The sequence below is a fragment of the Ranitomeya variabilis genome, chromosome 4 (assembly GCF_051348905.1).
Source record: "Ranitomeya variabilis isolate aRanVar5 chromosome 4, aRanVar5.hap1, whole genome shotgun sequence".
Classification (NCBI taxonomy): Eukaryota; Metazoa; Chordata; class Amphibia; order Anura; family Dendrobatidae; genus Ranitomeya; species Ranitomeya variabilis.
The window spans coordinates 316,512,885-316,525,782 of record NC_135235.1 but is presented as its reverse complement, the minus strand read 5'-3'; the positions used below and the strand labels follow the sequence as shown (position 1 = coordinate 316,525,782).

General features: G+C 41.0%; 1 non-coding gene across 1 annotated transcript; it reads left to right on the top strand.

Annotated features, from left to right (window-relative positions):
• The first annotated feature begins 2,654 nt into the window (after positions 1 to 2,654).
• On the top strand, positions 2,655 to 2,737 carry TRNAL-CAG (transfer RNA leucine (anticodon CAG)). The gene has a single exon. It is a non-coding gene; the product is annotated as a tRNA-Leu (tRNA).
• The last annotated feature ends 10,161 nt before the right edge of the window (positions 2,738 to 12,898 follow it).

Sequence of the window (12,898 nt, the reverse complement as noted above, 5' to 3'; positions counted from 1 at the left end):
AGCACGCACCAGTAAGTGGCACCTGAGTGTCATCATCAGCTGATGCGGCCTGCGATGTGGTGACCGGAGCCACTGGCCCACCCGCCTCTTCAGAGGAAGAGAGAAAAAGCTGTTGGGCATCACTGCACCCTGCCTCTTCTTCCATTTCTCCAATGCTGCTTGGCTGGCCCCCTGTTTCCAAGCCAAGAGATTCAGAGAACAGAAGTAGAGACGGCTCCTGTCCTGGGCTCTCTGTCTGCCTGGGCAATTTGGCAGGTGGTGAAGAGACAGATGGCTGCTCTCCAGTGCTCTGTGTCTGAGAGGATGTGGCACTAATTGAAGTTGATGCATTAGCTGCCATCCATCCGACAACGGCTTCAATTTGTTCTTCACGCAGCAGCGGTGAACGGCGCTCTGACACAAAGCTGCGCATGAATGACTGTTGCCTGGTGAAAGTGGGTGCTGATGAGTCACCGGTGCCCGCAGCAGGCACAGAATCCCCACGTCCCCTCCCTGCTCCGCGCCCACGCCCACGCCCACGTGCCTTACTCACTGCCTTCTTCATCTTGGTTGACTGATAAAGATAAGCAGAAAAGTACTAACGGCTTTGTGTGCTTATTCCTGAGCAACTCCTCCTAACAGGTATAAGAAACACTAATTTTCTAAAGTGTGGACTAGACTTTAATATGAGCTAATGTGGCCTACACAAATGTAAAGTGGTGTAACTGGTGTGTTTGGTGAACTTTATTATTTATTTATTTTTTTGGGGCTGAACTGACAACGGATAGAGCTGCAGTCACACGGAGACCGTGCAGACAGACGTAAACGGCGCTGCAAGGCCCAAAAACCCTCCTCTACGTTATCCTATGTAGTGTTTTTCCACAAGTTAGCTGGAGACGGGTGGAAAGACACTAATAGGATTTTTTTGAAAAAATGTGCAGCAGCCTGCACTACTTAAAACAAAATGAAAATTGATTTGGCGGTATGACGCAGTGAACAACCCTGAGCTGGAGACAACCAGGCTATGGCTGCTCACAGACTACAGGGCGAGCTGCAGTCACACGGAGACCGTGCAGACAGCCGTAAACGGCGCTGCAAGGCCCAAAAACCCTCCTCTACGTTATCCTATGTAGTGTTTTTCCACAAATTAGCTGGAGACGGGTGGAAAGACACTAATAGGAATTTTTTGAAAAAATGTGCAGCAGCCTGCACTACTTAAAACAAAATGAAAATTGATTTGGCGGTATGACGCAGTGAACAACCCTGAGCTGGAGACAACCAGGCTATGGCTGCTCACAGACTACAGGGTGAGCTGCAGTCAAACGGAGACCGTGCAGACAGCCGTAAACGGCGCTGCAAGGCCCAAAAACCCTCCTCTACGTTATCCTATGTAGTGTTTTTCCACAAATTAGCTGGAGACGGGTGGAAAGACACTAATAGGAATTTTTTGAAAAAATGTGCAGCAGCCTGCACTACTTAAAACAAAATGAAAATTGATTTGGCGGTATGACGCAGTGAACAACCCTGAGCTGGAGACAACCAGGCTATGGCTGCTCACAGACTACAGGGCGAGCTGCAATCACACGGAGACCGTGCAGACAGCCGTAAACGGCGCTGCAAGGCCCAAAAACCCTCCTCTACGTTATCCTATGTAGTGTTTTTCCACAAATTAGCTGGAGACGGGTGGAAAGACACTAATAGGATTTTTTTGAATAAATTAGCAGCAGACTACACTACTTGAAAAAAAAAAAAAAAGAACAGTATGAGGCAATGAACCACCCTCCCTGAACTGAATACAACCAGCTATGGATGGCCTATGTGGCTGCACTCAGACTAGAGAGTGGGCTGCACTCACACACACACACACACACACACAGACCTTGCAGATCGCTGTGAAAACAGCGCTACAAGGCAAAAGCAAGGTGAATAGTAGGTGAACACAGCGGTTGCTAAATTAGCCTTTGGAAAGCACAAAGAAGCAAATCGCTATCTCTAAACTGTCCCTCAGTCAGCAAACAGCGTCCTGTCACTAACTGAATTCACAGCAGAGTGATCGCAAAATGGCGCCAGCGACTTTTAAACTGCATCATGACATCATTTCAGCAGCCAATCACAGCCTTGCCAGTAGTTTCATGCCCTCCATGCTAAACAGGATGTGCCCACACTTGGAATCATTCTCATTGGCTGAATTTCTGCATTTTGAATCTTGGAACTTCCGATTCCGGTATCCGATACGCGGCAAGTATCGGAATCCCGGTATCGGAATTCCGATACCGCAAGTATCGGCCGATACCCGATACTTGCGGTATCGGAATGCTCAACACTACTGGTCATATTTCTGCTGACTAACTTGAAAAGAGTTAAGGAGCAGAATCCACAAGAAGTCTAAGGTGCTGCGTTCAGGTTGCAGTCTTTCTTGGAGGCGTGGGTTCAAATCCCACTTCTGACATCACCTTTTCATTTCATGAAACTATACAGATTCTCAATCAATTATTGATTTTTAAAATGGGGTTTGGCCATTTAGCTCAAAATAGGCTTGATAACTAATAGTTTAAACAAATGTATTGAAATAAAAACTGTAATATTAAATATTTTAAAATAATTTTCAATGACAATTACTGGTCATATTTCTGCTGACTAACTTGGAAAGAGTTAAGGCACAGAATCCACAAGAAGTCAGGATGGCCGAGCGGTCTAAGGCGCTGCGTTCAGGTTGCAGTCTCTCTTGGAGGCGTGGGTTCAAATCCCACTTCTGACATCACCTTTTCATGAAACTATACAGATTCTCAGTCAATTATTGATTAGATGGGGATCAAACCAAACTTAGCAATGGGCCTTAAAAAACCTGATCCCAAAGTTACTACTACCTGGGAGTCTTTGGGGTGAATCTGAAATTGTTGTCTATAAACGTAACTCTAGGACCGTGAAATAGTTTTTACGTGCATATGTTAGCTGTCTTGGCACTATAAAAAAAAAAAACACATACCAAGTGATAAAGCCTTCCTAATACCCTGTCTGATGACAAATGCACACTTAGCAGGATGCAGCAGGCCTCCACTGATAAAGGCTAGGTGCGGCACGAGTGCAAACTACTTGATAAAAACAACCACCCCTATCCTCCAAACATTGCAGGGGTTGGCTGCCTAGTAGAAAAAATGCACATTGATATGACTCACATAGGACGCCAGTCACACTGATAGGTGTGATGCACAGTGTCTGGTATGCAACCTATTAATGACGCCCCTTGTATTAACAGGCGGGCTGCCCAGCACTATAATATGCAGCACACGGTGACAGACGCCCCCCCAAAAAAAAACCTAACCAACATAAAAAGGCCTGGCCACATCCTGCAAAAAAGGATATGATATAGTGCAAAAAAATGTATGCATATGATAAACACATACACTATATGAGGTATTGGTTTATTATTTTGGCCAAAACAACGTAAGCCCGCAACCCAACGTCAAGGGTCCCCATAATAATGCGGGTCCTACCACTAATATCATAAAACAGCTAACATAGAAAAAAACTCAGAAAAAACACATACCAAGTGATAAAGCCTTCCTAATACCCTGTCTGATGACAAATGCACACTTAGCAGGATGCAGCAGGCCTCCACTGATAAAGGCTAGGTGCGGCACGAGTGCAAACTACTTGATAAAAACAACCACCCCTATCCTCCAAACATTGCAGGGGTTGGCTGCCTAGTAGAAAAAATGCACATTGATATGACTCACATAGGACGCCAGTCACACTGATAGGTGTGATGCACAGTGTCTGGTATGCAACCTATTAATGACGCCCCTTGTATTAACAGGCGGGCTGCCCAGCACTATAATATGCAGCACACGGTGACAGACGCCCCCCCAAAAAAAAACCTAACCAACATAAAAAGGCCTGGCCACATCCTGCAAAAAAGGATATGATATAGTGCAAAAAAATGTATGCATATGATAAACACATACACTATATGAGGTATTGGTTCATTATTTTGGCCAAAACAACGTAAGCCCGCAACCCAACGTCAAGGGTCCCCATAATAATGCGGGTCCTACCACTAATATCATAAAACAGCTAACATAGAAAAAAACTCAGAAAAAACACATACCAAGTGATAAAGCCTTCCTAATACCCTGTCTGATGACAAATGCACACTTAGCAGGATGCAGCAGGCCTCCACTGATAAAGGCTAGGTGCGGCACGAGTGCAAACTACTTGATAAAAACAACCACCCCTATCCTCCAAACATTGCAGGGGTTGGCTGCCTAGTAGAAAAAATGCACATTGATATGACTCACATAGGACGCCAGTCACACTGATAGGTGTGATGCACAGTGTCTGGTATGCAACCTATTAATGACGCCCCTTGTATTAACAGGCGGGCTGCCCAGCACTATAATATGCAGCACACGGTGACAGACGCCCCCCCAAAAAAAAAAAAACCTAACCAACATAAAAAGGCCTGGCCACATCCTGCAAAAAAGGATATGATATAGTGCAAAAAAATGTATGCATATGATAAACACATACACTATATGAGGTATTGGTTTATTATTTTGGCCAAAACAACGTAAGCCCGCAACCCAACGTCAAGGGTCCCCATAATAATGCGGGTCCTACCACTAATATCATAAAACAGCTAACATAGAAAAAAACTCAGAAAAAACACATACCAAGTGATAAAGCCTTCCTAATACCCTGTCTGATGACAAATGCACACTTAGCAGGATGCAGCAGGCCTCCACTGATAAAGGCTAGGTGCGGCACGAGTGCAAACTACTTGATAAAAACAACCACCCCTATCCTCCAAACATTGCAGGGGTTGGCTGCCTAGTAGAAAAAATGCACATTGATATGACTCACATAGGACGCCAGTCACACTGATAGGTGTGATGCACAGTGTCTGGTATGCAACCTATTAATGACGCCCCTTGTATTAACAGGCGGGCTGCCCAGCACTATAATATGCAGCACACGGTGACAGACGCCCCCCCAAAAAAAAAAAACCTAACCAACATAAAAAGGCCTGGCCACATCCTGCAAAAAAGGATATGATATAGTGCAAAAAAATGTATGCATATGATAAACACATACACTATATGAGGTATTGGTTTATTATTTTGGCCAAAACAACGTAAGCCCGCAACCCAACGTCAAGGGTCCCCATAATAATGCGGGTCCTACCACTAATATCATAAAACAGCTAACATAGAAAAAAACTCAGAAAAAACACATACCAAGTGATAAAGCCTTCCTAATACCCTGTCTGATGACAAATGCACACTTAGCAGGATGCAGCAGGCCTCCACTGATAAAGGCTAGGTGCGGCACGAGTGCAAACTACTTGATAAAAACAACCACCCCTATCCTCCAAACATTGCAGGGGTTGGCTGCCTAGTAGAAAAAATGCACATTGATATGACTCACATAGGACGCCAGTCACACTGATAGGTGTGATGCACAGTGTCTGGTATGCAACCTATTAATGACGCCCCTTGTATTAACAGGCGGGCTGCCCAGCACTATAATATGCAGCACACGGTGACAGACGCCCCCCCAAAAAAAAAAAAACCTAACCAACATAAAAAGGCCTGGCCACATCCTGCAAAAAAGGATATGATATAGTGCAAAAAAATGTATGCATATGATAAACACATACACTATATGAGGTATTGGTTTATTATTTTGGCCAAAACAACGTAAGCCCGCAACCCAACGTCAAGGGTCCCCATAATAATGCGGGTCCTACCACTAATATCATAAAACAGCTAACATAGAAAAAAACTCAGAAAAAACACATACCAAGTGATAAAGCCTTCCTAATACCCTGTCTGATGACAAATGCACACTTAGCAGGATGCAGCAGGCCTCCACTGATAAAGGCTAGGTGCGGCACGAGTGCAAACTACTTGATAAAAACAACCACCCCTATCCTCCAAACATTGCAGGGGTTGGCTGCCTAGTAGAAAAAATGCACATTGATATGACTCACATAGGACGCCAGTCACACTGATAGGTGTGATGCACAGTGTCTGGTATGCAACCTATTAATGACGCCCCTTGTATTAACAGGCGGGCTGCCCAGCACTATAATATGCAGCACACGGTGACAGACGCCCCCCCCAAAAAAAAACCTAACCAACATAAAAAGGCCTGGCCACATCCTGCAAAAAAGGATATGATATAGTGCAAAAAAATGTATGCATATGATAAACACATACACTATATGAGGTATTGGTTTATTATTTTGGCCAAAACAACGTAAGCCCGCAACCCAACGTCAAGGGTCCCCATAATAATGCGGGTCCTACCACTAATATCATAAAACAGCTAACATAGAAAAAAACTCAGAAAAAACACATACCAAGTGATAAAGCCTTCCTAATACCCTGTCTGATGACAAATGCACACTTAGCAGGATGCAGCAGGCCTCCACTGATAAAGGCTAGGTGCGGCACGAGTGCAAACTACTTGATAAAAACAACCACCCCTATCCTCCAAACATTGCAGGGGTTGGCTGCCTAGTAGAAAAAATGCACATTGATATGACTCACATAGGACGCCAGTCACACTGATAGGTGTGATGCACAGTGTCTGGTATGCAACCTATTAATGACGCCCCTTGTATTAACAGGCGGGCTGCCCAGCACTATAATATGCAGCACACGGTGACAGACGCCCCCCCAAAAAAAAACCTAACCAACATAAAAAGGCCTGGCCACATCCTGCAAAAAAGGATATGATATAGTGCAAAAAAATGTATGCATATGATAAACACATACACTATATGAGGTATTGGTTTATTATTTTGGCCAAAACAACGTAAGCCCGCAACCCAACGTCAAGGGTCCCCATAATAATGCGGGTCCTACCACTAATATCATAAAACAGCTAACATAGAAAAAAACTCAGAAAAAACACATACCAAGTGATAAAGCCTTCCTAATACCCTGTCTGATGACAAATGCACACTTAGCAGGATGCAGCAGGCCTCCACTGATAAAGGCTAGGTGCGGCACGAGTGCAAACTACTTGATAAAAACAACCACCCCTATCCTCCAAACATTGCAGGGGTTGGCTGCCTAGTAGAAAAAATGCACATTGATATGACTCACATAGGACGCCAGTCACACTGATAGGTGTGATGCACAGTGTCTGGTATGCAACCTATTAATGACGCCCCTTGTATTAACAGGCGGGCTGCCCAGCACTATAATATGCAGCACACGGTGACAGACGCCCCCCCCAAAAAAAAACCTAACCAACATAAAAAGGCCTGGCCACATCCTGCAAAAAAGGATATGATATAGTGCAAAAAAATGTATGCATATGATAAACACATACACTATATGAGGTATTGGTTTATTATTTTGGCCAAAACAACGTAAGCCCGCAACCCAACGTCAAGGGTCCCCATAATAATGCGGGTCCTACCACTAATATCATAAAACAGCTAACATAGAAAAAAACTCAGAAAAAACACATACCAAGTGATAAAGCCTTCCTAATACCCTGTCTGATGACAAATGCACACTTAGCAGGATGCAGCAGGCCTCCACTGATAAAGGCTAGGTGCGGCACGAGTGCAAACTACTTGATAAAAACAACCACCCCTATCCTCCAAACATTGCAGGGGTTGGCTGCCTAGTAGAAAAAATGCACATTGATATGACTCACATAGGACGCCAGTCACACTGATAGGTGTGATGCACAGTGTCTGGTATGCAACCTATTAATGACGCCCCTTGTATTAACAGGCGGGCTGCCCAGCACTTTGGAGGATAGGGGTGGTTGTTTTTATCAAGTAGTTTGCACTCGTGCCGCACCTAGCCTTTATCAGTGGAGGCCTGCTGCATCCTGCTAAGTGTGCATTTGTCATCAGACAGGGTATTAGGAAGGCTTTATCACTTGGTATGTGTTTTTTCTGAGTTTTTTTCTATGTTAGCTGTTTTATGATATTAGTGGTAGGACCCGCATTATTATGGGGACCCTTGACGTTGGGTTGCGGGCTTACGTTGTTTTGGCCAAAATAATAAACCAATACCTCATATAGTGTATGTGTTTATCATATGCATACATTTTTTTGCACTATATCATATCCTTTTTTGCAGGATGTGGCCAGGCCTTTTTATGTTGGTTAGGTTTTTTTTGGGGGGGCGTCTGTCACCGTGTGCTGCATATTATAGTGCTGGGCAGCCCGCCTGTTAATACAAGGGGCGTCATTAATAGGTTGCATACCAGACACTGTGCATCACACCTATCAGTGTGACTGGCGTCCTATGTGAGTCATATCAATGTGCATTTTTTCTACTAGGCAGCCAACCCCTGCAATGTTTGGAGGATAGGGGTGGTTGTTTTTATCAAGTAGTTTGCACTCGTGCCGCACCTAGCCTTTATCAGTGGAGGCCTGCTGCATCCTGCTAAGTGTGCATTTGTCATCAGACAGGGTATTAGGAAGGCTTTATCACTTGGTATGTGTTTTTTCTGAGTTTTTTTCTATGTTAGCTGTTTTATGATATTAGTGGTAGGACCCGCATTATTATGGGGACCCTTGACGTTGGGTTGCGGGCTTACGTTGTTTTGGCCAAAATAATAAACCAATACCTCATATAGTGTATGTGTTTATCATATGCATACATTTTTTTGCACTATATCATATCCTTTTTTGCAGGATGTGGCCAGGCCTTTTTATGTTGGTTAGGTTTTTTTTTTGGGGGGGCGTCTGTCACCGTGTGCTGCATATTATAGTGCTGGGCAGCCCGCCTGTTAATACAAGGGGCGTCATTAATAGGTTGCATACCAGACACTGTGCATCACACCTATCAGTGTGACTGGCGTCCTATGTGAGTCATATCAATGTGCATTTTTTCTACTAGGCAGCCAACCCCTGCAATGTTTGGAGGATAGGGGTGGTTGTTTTTATCAAGTAGTTTGCACTCGTGCCGCACCTAGCCTTTATCAGTGGAGGCCTGCTGCATCCTGCTAAGTGTGCATTTGTCATCAGACAGGGTATTAGGAAGGCTTTATCACTTGGTATGTGTTTTTTCTGAGTTTTTTTCTATGTTAGCTGTCTTGGCACTATAAAAATACTGCGGGCGGTCAATGGGGTGGGACTATTTCAACTCTTTGTGTTCTCTTTCCCTATTAGGGCGGAGACTCCACATCCTATGGGGCTGTTCTGGGAGATTTCTATAAACTGAATTGCCAAGAAGTCTAATTTCATATTTGATTACCTCATTCATCAATAGACCATCAAAATACTTAATAAACAAAAGCTTAAAAAGTAGGTAATCATAGTTTTAAAGTCTGAAATGCACATGTGATACTGACATCTAAGTTTCACCACATTTTGGGACAAATGTTTTCACATTGAAAGTTAACAATCATTAAAATATTTTCTCTAAATTGTTGTCTCCTTTTTTGCTCCAATTATTTGCATCTAATAACAAATATAACTTGATGTAACATTATGCATGCACATTGTCTTTTATGTGCAACCATCACCTGTCTCACAAACACAGGGTTTGAATGAACCTGATGAATGGAGTCAAATTGAAAATGTAAAAAATGTCTGTCAAAATTGCTGTTTTTTTCTACTCATTCACAAAGAGTTAATGAAAGTTATTAAATATGTACAACAAAATAGCAGGAGTTTCAAATAGAAATCATGCTGCAAAAACCAGTCGAAGCAAAAATAAAAATATCTACTTTCAGGGGTTTCGCTTGACATTTGCCAAGTGTCTAGCACTCCTCAAGTTCTTTGTGTTTGGCTGAAATTGCTCAGATGGGAGAGCGTTAGACTGAGACTGATGATCTCAAGGCACCTGGTTCGATCCCGGGTTTCGGCAACATCATTTTTCATGATTCTTTACATTTTAAGGAGAAAATAAACAAAGCACGTGGACTGATTATTTAAAGAAAATGTAAAAGGCCTAAAAATCTTAACTATCTACAGAAAATAAAATGTTAAAAAGATGAGAAATGGGAACTTTTCCATTTGAGCAAATTATTATTTTTTTGTAATTTTTCCTCTGTTTTGTTTATTTCCATTTCACTTAGCTGTAAGAGGATTTAAAGGGAACCTGATAGCTGATACAGAAAGCATGTATCAGACACTAGCTGAATGATTTCAACCATGTATGTTTGACTATGAAATGCGGTGGTGTATATGAATTCATTGTGAGAAGTAATTTCTAAAATGGGGTCACTTTGGGGGGGTTTCTGCTGTTTTGGTACTTTTGGTACTCTGCAAATTTTACCTGCAAACTATTCTTGCAAAATCTGCATTCCAAAACCCAAATAGCGCTCTTATTTTCAAAGCCCTGCTGTGTGGCCAAACAGTAGATTCTGAAGAAATATGGTGCATCACCGCATTTTGTGAGAAATCTAACATTTCTAACATCCTAACAAAATAAAAGGAGGTTTGAAAGTGAATGCTGACAAAAAGTACACATATGAAAAATGCTATTATTTACATTTTTGTGTGGTGCGACAAGTTGGTTTAAGGATATAAGCAGTCAAAGAATAAAAATGACTAATATTTCAAAATTTTAAACAAACTTTAGATATTTTCACAGAAAAAAACCTAAAAATATATTGACCTAAATTTACAGTTAATGTTAAGTACAATGTGTCACAAAAAACACTTTCAGAATTACGGGGATATGTAGAAGCATTCCAGAGTTATTACTGCATACAGTGATAAAAGTCATATTTTTTAAAAATGGGGCTTGGCCATTTAGCTCAAAATAGGCTTGATAACTAATAGTTTAAACAAATGTATTGAAATAAAAACTGTAATATTAAATATTTTAAAATAATTTTCAATGACAATTACTGGTCATATTTCTGCTGACTAACTTGGAAAGAGTTAAGGAACAAAATCCACAAGAAGTCATGATGGCCGAGCGGTCTAAGGTGCTGCGTTCAGGTCGCAGTCTCTCTTGGAGGCGTGGGTTCAAATCCCACTTCTGACATCACCTTTTCATGAAACTATACAGATTCTCAATCAATTATTGATTAGATGGGGATCAAACCAAACTTAGCAATGGGCCTTAAAAAACCTGATCCCAAAGTTACCACTACCTGGGAGTCTTTAAGTTGAATCTGAAATTGTCGTCTATAAACGGAACTCTAGGACCGTGAAATAGTTTTTATGTGCATATGTTAGCTGTCTTGGCACTATAAAAATACTGCGGGCGGTCAATGGGGCGGGACTATTTCAACTCTTTGTGTTCTCTTTCCCTATTAGGGAGGAGACTCCACATCCTATGGGGCTGTTCTGGGAGATTTCTATAAACTGAATTGCCGGTAAGTCTAATTTCATATTTGATTACCTCATTCATCAATAGACCATAAAAATACTTAATAAACAAAAGCTTAAAAAGTAGGTAATCATAGTTTTAAAGTCTGAAATGCACATGCGATACTGACATCTAAGTTTCAGCACATTTTGGGACAAATGTTTTCACATTGAAAGATAACAATCATTAAAATATTTTCTCTAAATTGTTGTCTCCTTTTTTGCTCCAATTATTTGCATTTAATAAAATAAAACTTGATGTAACATTATGCATGCACATTGTCTTTTATGTGCAACCATCACCTGACTCACAAACACAGGGTTTGAATGAACCTGATGAATGGAGTCAAATTGAAAATGTAAAAAAATGTCTGTCAAAATTGCTTTTTTTTTCTACTCATTCACAAAGAGTTAATGAAAGTTATTAAATATGTACAACAAAATAGCAGGAGTTTCAAATAGAAATCAAGCTGCAAAAACCAGGCAAAGCAAAAATAAAAATATCTAATTTCAGGGGATTCGCTTGACATTTGCCAAGTGTCTAGCACTCCTAAAGTTGTTTGTGTTTGGCCGAAATAGCTCAGATGGGAGAGCGTTAGACTGAAGATCTAAAGGTCCCTGGTTCGATCCCGTGTTTCGGCAACATCACTTATCTTGATTCTTTACATTTTAAGGAGAAAATAAACAAAGCACGTGGACTGATTATTTAAAGAAAATGTAAAAGGCCTAAAAATCTTCTACAGAAGAATCTACAGAAAATATCTACAGAAAATAAAATGTTAAAAAGATGAGAAATGGGAACTTTTCCATTTCAGCAAATTATTATTTTTTTGTAATTTTTCCTCTGTTTTGTTTATTTCCATTTCACTTAGCTGTAAGAGGATTTAAAGGGAACCTGATAGCTGGTAAAGAAAGCATGTATCAGACACTAGCTGAATGATTTCAACCATGTATGTTTGACTATGAAATGCTGTGGTGTATATAAATTCATTGTGAGAAGTAATTTCTAAAATGGGGTCACTTTGGGGGGGTTTCTGCTGTTTTGGTACTTTTGGTACTCTGCAAATTTTACCTGCAAACTATTCTTGCAAAATCTGCATTCCAAAATCCAAATAGCGCTCTTATTTTCAAAGCCCTGCTGTGTGGCCAAACAGTAGATTCTGAAGAAATATGGTGCATCACCGCATTTTGTGAGAAATCTAACATTTCTAAAATCCTAACAAAATAAAAGGAGGTTTGAAAGTGAATGCTGACAAACAGTACACATATGAAAAATGCTATTTATTTACATTTTTGTGTGGTGCGACAAGTTGGTTTAAGGATATAAGCAGTCAAAGAATAAAAATGACTAATATTTCAAAATTTTAAACAAACTTTAGATATTTTCACAGAAAAAAACTAAAAATATATTGACCTAAATTTACAGTTAATGTAAAGTACAATGTGTCACAAAAAACACTTTCAGAATTACGGGGATATGTAGAAGCATTCCAGAGTTATTACTGCATACAGTGATAAAAGTCATATTTTTTTAAAATGGGGTTTGGCCATTTAGCTCAAAATAGGCTTGATAACTAATAGTTTAAACAAATGTATTGAAATAAAAACTGTAATATT